This window comes from Xiphophorus couchianus, chromosome 8 (assembly GCF_001444195.1).
Source record: "Xiphophorus couchianus chromosome 8, X_couchianus-1.0, whole genome shotgun sequence".
In the NCBI taxonomy this organism is placed as follows: Eukaryota; Metazoa; Chordata; class Actinopteri; order Cyprinodontiformes; family Poeciliidae; genus Xiphophorus; species Xiphophorus couchianus.
Window position 1 is genome coordinate 16,012,329 of NC_040235.1, and position 12,110 is coordinate 16,024,438.

At 44.1% G+C, this 12,110-nt stretch overlaps 2 long non-coding RNA genes across 2 annotated transcripts; both read left to right on the forward strand.

The window, feature by feature from the left end:
- The first annotated feature begins 4,829 nt into the window (after window positions 1–4,829).
- LOC114149102 (uncharacterized) lies at window positions 4,830–5,066 on the forward strand. The gene is made up of 2 exons (XR_003596437.1): window positions 4,830–4,896; window positions 4,976–5,066. It is a non-coding gene; the product is annotated as an uncharacterized LOC114149102 (long non-coding RNA).
- Window positions 5,067–9,958: 4,892 nt separating this feature from the next.
- Window positions 9,959–10,195, forward strand: LOC114150091 (uncharacterized). Its single transcript, XR_003596665.1, has 2 exons — window positions 9,959–10,025; window positions 10,105–10,195. It is a non-coding gene; the product is annotated as an uncharacterized LOC114150091 (long non-coding RNA).
- The last annotated feature ends 1,915 nt before the right edge of the window (window positions 10,196–12,110 follow it).

The following is a 12,110-nucleotide window of genomic DNA, read 5'->3' on the forward strand; positions in this document are numbered from 1 at the left end:
CTTAACCTGCCTAAATGTAACAAATTGAGAATGTGCAAGACGATTTGAAGGTAAATATTTTTTTAAACATTGCTTTAATACTTAGGGAGATGCCTAATTTGTTCTTTCTTGTTGCTGAATTTCACATCTGATCTCAGGTTAGGCTGATCTACTGTATGTCTCTTATTTTTCATATTTGAACAGTTCTCTCCTTGTCAAACAAATCAAGTGATATAAGAAAAGATATTAAGAGAAAACCCAGAGAGTGAATTAGTCTGTCCCAGAGTGGTTCGTGCAGTAAGAGACAGGAGATCAATATTTACAGACACTCCCCAGCTTTAGACAGCATTCATGTCGGATAGAGCAAACACAACTCATTGCAAAAGTAATGTCCAACCCACACACTGCACCTTTACTCAGACAAAAGTATACACTCTGTCTATTCTCCCTTTTTGACTATACAGAGACACAGGGCCCTGAGACAAAAGCAGCAGCTCAGGTAAAGGTTGACAAAAAGTGCATGGATCGTTTGAGTCAAACATGCACACACACACGCATGCACATGAACCAAAGGCTGTCTATGTCCACCCTGCAATTATCTCCTCAGAGACATAATTCTGGCAGTTAAGTGGCTGGCTAAAAGCATGTGTACACAAACAGTACCCGACAGAAAGGTTGTGCACACCGTTTCTCTGTCAGTTCCGTCAAACACCTGATAGATAGCCATCGCCCAGCTTGAAAGGGAGCGACTCAGTCTAACCTCACAGGTGAGTTGAGCTGCGAATGTAATGCGTGGTTGCATAAACACAGGATTACTAATGCGTACACAAAACTAAACAGCCTGAATCCATCCTAAGCCAGCAATTAGTAAATGCCTGGTGGCACATTTTTCATCAACTCTGTGACAAATTTAAAAATAACTAATTTTTAAATTTCCTTGATTCATAGAAATGAGTGGAAACATTTTGATCCAATTCTATTTAGTCACTGTGTACAATCCTTAACAATTTTTTAAATTGTGATCCACAACATTTAAAATTCAATTATGTATCTATGAATAGCGAACGATAAGAAAAAAAGGAATGATCCTAGATATACTGTGGACGTCTGTTTGAGTGTTTTATTCATAAAGTGTCTTTAATGAGACACTAAGACACTAAAAATGTAACAATTTTATTGCAATTTTACTTTTTTAAATGGTAGATTAGCACAGATTGTGAAAGATTGTGGAGTGGAAGGTAAAATTATTTTCAAGGGTTTTCATCTGTTTTTGTTGTTTTTATTGCAGTCTGAAATGTATTTAACATATTTGAGTCTATTTTATGCTGTTATTTTGGAGTATGTTCATAGCCGTTTCACAAATTTTGAGGGTTAAATGTTTGCCCTCAATCTATGTTTTATCTGTTGCTAAAGAAAAGCAACACCACAGCATGAAGCTTCTATCATGATGCGTCACTGTGGAAACTAATCTGTTGCCTTCTTGGATGCTTTTCACATTAATAACCTAATTACCTGTTTTTCATTTAACTGGATTTTCATGTTTTGGTAGGTCTGCAGTAATATGTAATTTCCCTTCTTAAGCCATGTTTCATACATCGGGCTAGATTCTTGCACCTTTATATATTATTTAACAATGTAATACTGCTTTTAACTTCTGCACCATTTTGCTCTCTGACCTTTCAGGCTGTTTGTTCACCAATACTCTCTAACATACAAGTGAGGTCTTCACAGAACAGGTGTATATGGTTGTGTTGTATTGATGTGTAAAAAATGTAAAAACTGAGAATTTCAAAACCTTTTAGGGTTTGTATGATTTACAAAATTAACTGACATGAAAGAAAATCTAAGGGTATCAGAATAAAATTAGAAAATATTTGTCCAAAAATGGCTCCATAGCAATCTTTTTATGAGCCAGGAGTAAGTCATTTTATAATTGTTAAAGTCAGCAAATCTAGCTGTAATGGGATGGGTGAGAGTGGTAACTTGAGCCAGTGTGAAAGGACTTATTGTTGCTTGGGGTTAATTAGGCGTGACAAGCGAGGCGTGAACAGATTCCCATCATTACGCCCCCTAAAAAGCCCATTAGAATCAATGGTCCACGCTCCAGTCAGACATTCTGTCTACCAGCCAGCCAGCCTCCTGCCCCTTTAGCAGGACACTGGATATGGTTACAGCCATGCAGCCACACCTAACTCAAACAAGGCAACTCTATAGCTGTGGCCCTAACACCCTTAGTAATGCAATTGACGCCATGTTCAGGGTAAAAAAATGTGAAAATGATGGAAGCAGTAGAGGTGAATGCAAGTGGTTGGACTGAGGGAAATGAGCAGAGGAAAGACTGTGTCGTTTGACCAAGGCCTGTAACAAACAACCAGCACAGCTGATAAACTGTGGGATTAGCAAGCACTTCTGGAGCCCAAGTGGCCCTATCAATACAGGACCGGATCCATTGATCTGTTGTCTGGCCAGGTGCTGGGGCTAATTCCTGGACCTTGGCTCTGAGTGCTCCTCACAAGGGAGGTAGGAGGAAGGCGGAGGTGGGGGAGAGACTGACTGGCTACTAGTGGCGCCATCCATAGACCCTACTTGGATTTTAGGGCTCAAGGCTTACCATATACCAATCCAATAACTCTTTTACCACAGCATGGCTGATTAAGGCATCAGTCATTGTTCAGAGCATTCAGTGCAATGGTGAAATTGTGTAATCCAACAAAAAAAAAGCTGCACTAGAATAAAGTTGACATCTAAAGCAGGTTTGAAAACCTCTATTCTTCAGAATATGCAAATTCACAAATAGAATACCACCTGTTAGAAATGTAGTTAAAATTGCAGCAGAATAACTTCACATTAGATGTTTTGGAAAAACCAAACCTAAAAGTTTGGTTCAGTCATTCAGCAGGGAAAAACTTCTGAAATAATATGCCTTTTTGGATTCTGGCTATGATCCCTGTTTCATATGTCTGGACTTTGATTATTGCAAATGAAACAATCCCTGGTAAATGGACAACCTATGTTTCTTTACTTTTACCTTTTAGTTCTCCAAGGATCCAAATTTGCTGTGGTAGGTAGGAGGAGTGTCCTGGAAACCACTTGTATCGGGCAATGCTTTACTTCCTGTTCCTGTAATATTTCCAATTTGTTGTTCATGTCACTTAGTTAATTGTCAGTTAATTAATCAGATCTGGAGGAGACCTTGGACATTCCGATTATTGTTAATAAACATCTTTTAACTATCCCTGGGTTGTGCCATCTGGTTTGACCATGGTTGCTCTACAGAACCAAGATCATCTCTAAATGGTAAAGGGTTCACAATGATGGTTGAAGATCAATAACTTGTAAAGTTATAGCTTTCTTGAGATTGAATTGCGAAAAAACACGGTCTGTTCACAAAAGACAAAAAAAAAAGAAAAACAAATGTGTAGAGAATGTTACAACTGATGAAGCTCTTTTGGGACATAAACACAAACAAATCAAACAGAATCACAAAAACTATCACGCCTAAATCAGAAAGGCTGGAATCTGCTACTGCAAACTGGGGTGAAGTTAATCAGAGTTCTGGACACCTGAACAATGTCAGAAACAGAGAAAGGCTCAGGAATTAATAATTGACTTTGTGTAATACTCCTGCCTCCTTCAGCATCGATGAAGCGAGATGATATGCACTTACTAATTAATATTTCACGAGTCAAGCTTGGTGACTGCCTGGTTGTCTGATTAAGTGACAGTTTCATTCACTTTCAGATTTGATGGCTGCACCTGAGATAATAGAGATGGCATACTCCACATCTTGGACAAGTTGGTCCCCAGAGCATGTGAATGCTGGGGAAAAAAGGGGAAACTTATTCATAAACTGAAACAACAGTGGCAACTATGTTAAATACCCTTTCAAATGAAAGTCATTAGCAGCTTTATGAAGATTTATTAATGCAAAATGCTATTAACAGCACTGGGAGACCCATTATATTCTATGCAGTTTGTTAATTCACTGTAATTAAATGCTGAAAGTAATAATATATATAGTCAGACGCTATTTTATTAGGCATGCTTTGCCAAAATGTGTTATTTAGGAACTGTCAGGATCTTGTTTTTTTGTTTGTTTTGGGTTTTATTTATTTTTGTGTTTCTTATTTCTACTATTTGTCTTGTTTCCATTTTTGCTTCAGTTTTTTCTTAGTGATTTTAGTTATTTCCCTTATCTTGTCCTTTCTTAATTCCTCTAGGTCTTTTATGATTCTTATGTCTAGTTATTTTTGTTAGACTGATTTTCATAGTTTCCTTTTGTTAGGTGGGGTTCTTTTTCCTGTTTTATTTTGTTTTCTTTTCCTCTTCTGTCCTGGGTTTTTTCTGGGAAGCTGCGTTTCCTTTAACAGCCATCAGATGTCACCAGTGAGCGGAGCCCCTGGAGAAGTGTGGCGGCCAACCTGTAGACGCACCTGTGTCTAATTTTCGAGAGCTGCGGAGGTGCTTCATAAGGACAGCCTAGCTGACACTCCAGTGCCTGAGTGTTTGCCTTCACTGGTAGACGTTTTTCTTAGGAAGAAGCCTTCTATGATCGCTCCCTGTGTTCTGATCGCTCCTTGTGTTCTCCCCGTCAGATTTCCTTGTGATCGCCCTGTGACTCCTGGATGTGGACAAGCGCTCCCCCCTGGATTTCCTTGTGTTCCTCACGACGCCATTGGTATTACCAATCGGTTGCCTTCCTCCGTGCACTTACCTCCCTGGTCCCTCCCCGTGGATCCTCTGTGCCTCGCCACCGACTGAGCCTGCCAGCGTTTCATGTTCTGGGAGCTAACTGTCGAAGCCCCGCTCGGAAGTCAGCCCACTCTGCTCTCCAGCTGCAAGGCTTACCAGCTCGCTCTCCGACGGTAACTCACTTCTCCAGCCGCCACCATTGACAATACTAACCTCCGCATTCAAGTAAGCGTCCTACGAAAGATTCTCAGAATTATTCCATTTGACCCATCCCGTGTCTCACTCCGCTTTTTCTCATATACAGTCTGATGACCAGTTTCCTCCAGTCCCAGGTTCCAGAACTATTTCCCCTGACCCCTCTTCCTTTCACCAAAATAAATATTATTGTTGTTTCATATCGCTTCTCTTGGTGTGTTCTTGCATGTGGGTAACCCGGCTATCACCCATCATGACAGAACACTCAGGCCAACAACCTACCCCAGCAGACGCTATAAGAAGGGCTTTATCGGAACAACATGCTCTCATACAGTCACATGATTCAGCTTTAAGAGAGTTGAGTAACAGACAGGCCGAAACAAACCGTCGGTTAACCGAGTTGTCTAACTTTTTGCAAGGCTCCGTTCAGCAGGTGCAGCCTCCAGCCCCAGCCTCACCTGCAGTTCCAGACCCGCCAATCCGTCCCACGTTTTCGGAGATTCGGCTGCCAGTTCCCGAGAGGTTCACAGGTGATGTGCACAAATGTGGAGGATTTATCTTACAATGTTCCATCATTTTCAATTCCTGTCCTCAGAGTTTTCCACACGACAACGCTAAAATAGCATATGTGCTGTCCCTGCTGTCCGGTCGAGCTCTGGCTTGGGCCGAAGCTAAGTTTTCCTCCCCCACTGATTTTGGTTGTTCCTATCCCGATTTCATTAAAGAATTAAAACAGGTGTTTAGTCAAGAGACAGACCAGACTTCAGCTTCCCGAGCGAGAACTTTGGAACCTAAGACAGGGGCAAAGAACTGTGTCTGATTTTGCCATTGACTTTAGGATAAAGGCAGCAGCCTCAAATTGGGATGCCACGGCACTTAAAAGTGCTTACTTTCATGCATTGAGTGAACAGATTAAAGATGAGTTAGCTACTCTGGATGAACCTGCAACTCTAGAGGAGTTTATAAGTCTGACCATAAGACTGGATAATAGAATTCGGTCTCGAGCCAAAGAGAGAAATCGCCGAAATCCCTCAGTCAGAGCCCCCCTACAAGCTACCCGTCCTAGTCTTCAGGAAGCACCCAACCCCTCGGAGACCGCAGAACCTGAACCCATGCAGCTGGGTAACACCCGCCTGACACCTGAGGAGAGGCAAAAAAGACTAGTCTCTCGATTATGCTTGTATTGTGGGGGTCCCAACCATTTCATTGCTAACTGTCCCGTACGTTTAAACTTGCAGGCCCGGCGGTAACGACGAGGAGGCTGCCGGTGCAACCCACTAATAGAAGATCTCGTCTCCTTATTTCCGCTACACTGTTCCATCGCCATCAATCTCTTCCTCTGGCAGTTTTCATTGACTCAGGTTGTGAACAAAATCTAATTGACTCTACCCTTGTTGAACAACTAGGAATCGCTACAGAACCACTTCCGGTCCCACTTCGTGTTTCAGCCCTCAATGGTGAGGTCCTGCCCAGAATAACCCAGAAGACTACACCCGTCCGTCTTGTGATTTCTGGTAACCATTCAGAGCAGATTTCTTTTTTTGTTTTCCCCGCAGTCAGTTCCTCTGTTATCCTGGGGTTCGAGTGGCTACTCGCACATAACCCACAGATAAATTGGAGAAAGGCTACTATTGAGTCATGGTCCAGTGATTGCCATGCAACTTGTCTCCACTCTGCCGTTCCCCTCGAATATAAGGATCTGGCTGCAGTTTTCAGTAAGAGCAAAGCACTCACTCTACCCCCCCACCGTCCCTACGATTGTGCCATAGATCTGTTACCTGGAGCTCCACTACCCACCAGCCGACTTTATAATATCTCCCGTCCAGAGCGTCAGACCATGGAGAAATACATTAATGACTCGTTAGCAGCAGGCATCATACGCACTTCTTCGTCACCCCTTGGGGCAGGGTTCTTCTTCGTGGGGAAGAAGGATGGGTCCTTGAGGCCCTGCATTGACTACAGGGGGTTGAACCAGATCACCATTAAAAATAAATATCCTTTACCTTTGCTTTCCTCAGCCTTTGAACCCGTCCAAGAAGCCACAATTTTCTCAAAACTCGATCTCCGTAATGCCTACCACCTCCTTCGCATTCGCGAGGGAGATGAGTGGAAGACGGCATTCAAGACACCCATGGGACACTATGAATATTTAGTTATGCCGTTTGGGTTATCTAATGCGCCTGCCTTTTTTCAAGCCCTCGTAAACGATGTCCTCAGAGATTTCATTAATGCGTTTGTCTTCGTTTATCTAGACGACATACTGATTTATTCCAAGTCCCTGGAGGAACACAAGATGCATGTCCGGAAGGTTCTCCAACGCCTTATGGAGAACAAACTGTACGTTAAGGCAGAAAAGTGTGAGTTCCACCGATCATCAGTTACCTTCCTGGGCTACGTCCTTGAGAGCGGGCAGGTAAGACCCTCAGAGGACAAGATCAGAGCTGTGTTGGACTGGCCTAGACCCGAGACCCGTAAACAGCTGCAGCGGTTCTTGGGCTTTGCCAACTTTTACCGCCGGTTCATACGAAATTATAGCCAGACCGCTTTACCTTTAACTGCACTCACATCCACCAAGTCTAGTTTTACCTGGACCCCACAAGCAGAGGAGGCTTTCAACCGACTCAAGAACCTGTTTGCTAACGCCCCAGTACTAGTCCAGCCTGATATAGCAAGACAGTTCATCCTCGAGGTCGATGCTTCTGACTCTGGAGTGGGGGCCGTGCTGTCTCAAGTCTCAGAAAAAGATAATAAGACTCACCCCTGTGCATTTTTCTCCCGCAAACTTTCGCCAGCAGAACGCAATTATGACGTGGGGGACAGAGAGTTACTGGCTATCAAGCTTGCCCTAGAGGAATGGCGACACTGGCTAGAGGGAGCTGAGCATCCCATTGTAGTTTGGACTGACCATAAGAACCTGTCTCACATTCAGTCAGCCAAACGTTCCAACCCTCGACAGTCTCGCTGGTCATTATTTTTTTCTCGATTCAACCTGTCTATCTCTTACCGTCCAGGTTCAAAAAATGTCAAGCCGGACGCCCTCTCTAGACTGCATACACCCGATGACTCTGAGAAAGAACTTGCTCCCCTGCTGCCCTCCAGCTGCACGGTGGGAGTAGTTACCTGGGAGGTTGAAGACCTCATCCGTCAAGCCCAGTTAACCGAGCCAGTCCCTGAGTCATGTCCACAGGGAAAGACGTACGTCCCTGCTTCCGCTCGATCCCGCTTTCTGCAGTGGATACATTCCTCCAAGTTTTCCGGACATCCAGGTATCAGTCGAACTATTGGGTTGGTCAACCGAAGGTTCTGGTGGCCATCAGTTCATAAAGATGTCAAAGAGTTTGTATTAGCATGTCCAGTCTGTTCCAGGAACAAGTCCTCCCATCAGCCACCCACAGGATTACTCCAGCCATTACCCATCCCCAAGAGACCTTGGTCCCACATCGCTGTTGACTTTGTCACGGGATTACCTCCATCTAAGGGTATGACCACCATTTTCACTATTGTTGACCGCTTCTCCAAATCCTGTCATTTCATTCCCCTTCGCAAACTCCCCACTGCCGCTCAAACTGCCATGCTCCTCATAAAACATGTTTTTAAGTTACATGGCATTCCCCAGGAGATCCTTTCCGATCGGGGTCCTCAGTTTATCTCCCAAGTTTGGCGACAATTTTGTTCCGCCCTAGGGGCGAAGGTGTCATTAACCTCTGGTTACCATCCCCAGACTAACGGCCAGACGGAGAGGTTGAATCAGGAGCTGGAGGCCATGCTGCGTTGCCTGACTACATCAAACCCTGGAGACTGGGCTCAATATCTACCTTGGGTAGTATATGCACACAACAGTCACATTTCAGCAGCCACAGGGTTTTCCCCGTTCGAGGTGTCACTTGGCTACCAGCCCCCTCTTATGCCATACGACGAGAAGGACATATCTGTCACGTCAGTACAACATCACAGTCGCCGGTGTAAAAAGATCTGGTCTGAAACCATCTCAGCACTTAATAACACTGCCGCGCAGAACAAGAAACAGGCTGACCGGAGAAGAACCTCTACGCCCACTTACTTGGTCGGTCAGAAGGTCTGGTTGTCTACCCGGGACATACCCCTCAAGTCCATGTCCAAGAAATTGTCTCCCAGGTTCATTGGCCCGTTTGAAATAGTGTCAATCATCAATCCGGCAGCTGTACGCCTTCGCCTTCCTTCCTCCCTACGTGTTCATCCTACTTTCCATGTCTCCCAGATTAAACCGGTCCTGTCCAGTGATCTTTGCCCTCCGGCCGAACCCCCTCCTCCCACCCGTCTTATTGATGGTCACCCGGCATACTCCGTCCGCCGGCTTGTGGCTTCCCGTCGGCGTGGCCGGGGTCACCAGTACCTCGTTGACTGGGAGGGTTACGGTCCAGAGGAACGCTCTTGGGTCCCTAGCTCCTTTATCCTGGACCCCTCCCTTATTAGGGATTTCACCGCCTCTCAGCCCTCCTCCTCTTCTCGTCCGCCAGGTGGCGTCCGTTGAGGGGGGGGTACTGTTAGGTGGGGTTCTTTTTCCTGTTTTATTTTGTTTTCTTTTCCTCTTCTGTCCTGGGTTTTTTCTGGGAAGCTGTGTTTCCTTTAACAGCCATCAGATGTCACCAGTGAGTGGAGCCCCTGGAGAAGTGTGGCGGCCAACCTGTAGACGCACCTGTGTCTAATTTTCGAGAGCTGCGGAGGTGCTTCATAAGGACAGCCTAGCTGACACTCCAGTGCCTGAGTGTTTGCCTTCACTGGTAGACGTTTTTCTTAGGAAGAAGCCTTCTATGATCGCTCCCTGTGTTCTGATCGCTCCTTGTGTTCTCCCCGTCAGATTTCCTTGTGATCGCCCTGTGACTCCTGGATGTGGACAAGCGCTCCCCCCTGGATTTCCTTGTGTTCCTCATGACGCCATTGGTATTACCAATCGGTTGCCTTCCTCCGTGCACTTACCTCCCTGGTCCCTCCCCGTGGATCCTCTGTGCCTCGCCACCGACTGAGCCTGCCAGCGTTTCATGTTCTGGGAGCTAACTGTCGAAGCCCCGCTCGGAAGTCAGCCCACTCTGCTCTCCAGCTGCAAGGCTTACCAGCTCGCTCTCCGACGGTAACTCACTTCTCCAGCCGCCACCATTGACAATACTAACCTCCGCATTCAAGTAAGCGTCCTACGAAAGATTCTCAGAATTATTCCATTTGACCCATCCCGTGTCTCACTCCGCTTTTTCTCATATACAGTCTGATGACCAGTTTCCTCCAGTCCCAGGTTCCAGAACTATTTCCCCTGACCCCTCTTCCTTTCACCAAAATAAATATTATTGTTGTTTCATATCGCTTCTCTTGGTGTGTTCTTGCATGTGGGTAACCCGGCTATCACCCATCATGACACCTTTGTGCTCTCCCTTGCTCTCTTGTCACTTCTTCCTCTCTCTCTCTTCTCGCACACCTGACACCCGTTAACTCATCAGTCCAGGTCTATTGTTCCAGCATTCACTCTCCCAGTATTTAATCACACCTCCTTCATTCACTCATATTGTAAAATAGTAAAATATGTGTTATCTCATTTAATCCCCCATTCAACTTGGAAAAAGTCAGTCAGTGGTCATTCAACAAAAGCACAGTTTTGCTAATGGGATGTTAATAACATCCTACCATTAAAGCACAAAATAAAGCCTGAAAATGTATCTAAATTAAAGAAGTGCATCAATAGATAAGGCAGCAGTTCTTCTATTATACATGTAGATATTCATATCATCCACAAAGTCCAAAGTAAAATATGTGTTATCTCATTTCATCCCCCATTCAATCTTGTCAGCGCTTTCCGCCACTGCCCCCACACCCCCACATCTGCTCTCACTGGGTCACCTCCATCTCTCCATCAGCTCTTATCTTTTAGTAGAACCATCTCCATAAAATCAACTCAAAAGAACTTTTCACCTTGAAATTCCTACCAGAGACATCCACCATACCTCTCTGTGTGCTTTAGAGAGAAAAGCCATTCATATTTGATTCATGTATTAAACAGAAATGGCAGTAATGTCTCCTGTAATCGTGATGAGTGTAATCAAGCTGGCTTTTGATGGACTAATGACTGAACGCATGCTCCACTTGTGAGTTGAGAGCAATATTATATTTGGCAGTTGTGTCACATTTTTCAAAAAAAGCTTTTCTTTGATTTTCAGACGAGGAGTCCCAAACGTTCAGGTAGCATTTACATCATTTTTCTTTGTTTCTTAACTTTTCTGTCACAAAGAAGAAAACCTGTCGTTTAGCTTAAGAAAATGATTTTTCTTCATTACCGAACATTTTTAGAATTTAAAATGTAGGCAATTTGCTTAATTTTGTCTTGGTAGACTTTACAACGTTTTGGTGGACATTTTCATAAATATGGACATTAAAGAACCTTGAAAGCAATGTGAAAAGTTAATGACCAATTAATTTTCTGGGAAAAATGTGTTATGACCAATGCTGAATGTTTCAAGACAGCAGTCTAATTATACACAGCTCGCACCATTTGCGCTCACACCATAATGTAAATAGCTTCCCCTAGCTGTCTTAGTGCTACTTTGGTCTCTTTCACAACTATATTTTGTATGTTAGTTTACTTTTATTCTGCTGTGTCTCAAAAAAGGCTAGTAGTTGTTAAATCAGTCCATTTCTTCCATCTGCAAATGGTCTAACATGGGGGAAAGCAGGAAACAGCAGGAAAAAGATGTCGCTGAAATGGGTGTAATGTGTCGTCTAATCGCTACATGTGTGAGATCAAGCGAGTTTTGATGAGCTAGCTGTTAAAGTGCTCCCCATTTTTACGCCAAGATGGATATTACAGTTGGCAGCCGTGTCACGTTTTTCGGAAAGCAGTTGTCAGATTTTCTGACAAAAAGGTGCTCAGTTTGAGTCTCTTTCCATTTCCTTCCTCGACGCAGACTTGTTAAGGAGGTCTAAGCTTCGTAGATCTGGAGAAACATTTCACTCATCTGAAACTGAATGAGGAATTGCAGAGTTTTTTTTCTTTCTTTGCATACAGACATGCTCTGATCCAGTCATTTCCAGAATACAGCCAAAAAATCATCTGAAGTGAGTTGAGTTTATTTTGGAAAGTCTGTTTTTCCACACATCCATCAGCATCATATTTTGTGTGATTTGACTTTTTCCATGCATAAGTTTTTGGTTGCATGCTGTTTTCAAAATCCTGAATGCACATAATCAAGTCTGACACCCAACCTGAGGCCCCTTATGTCCCT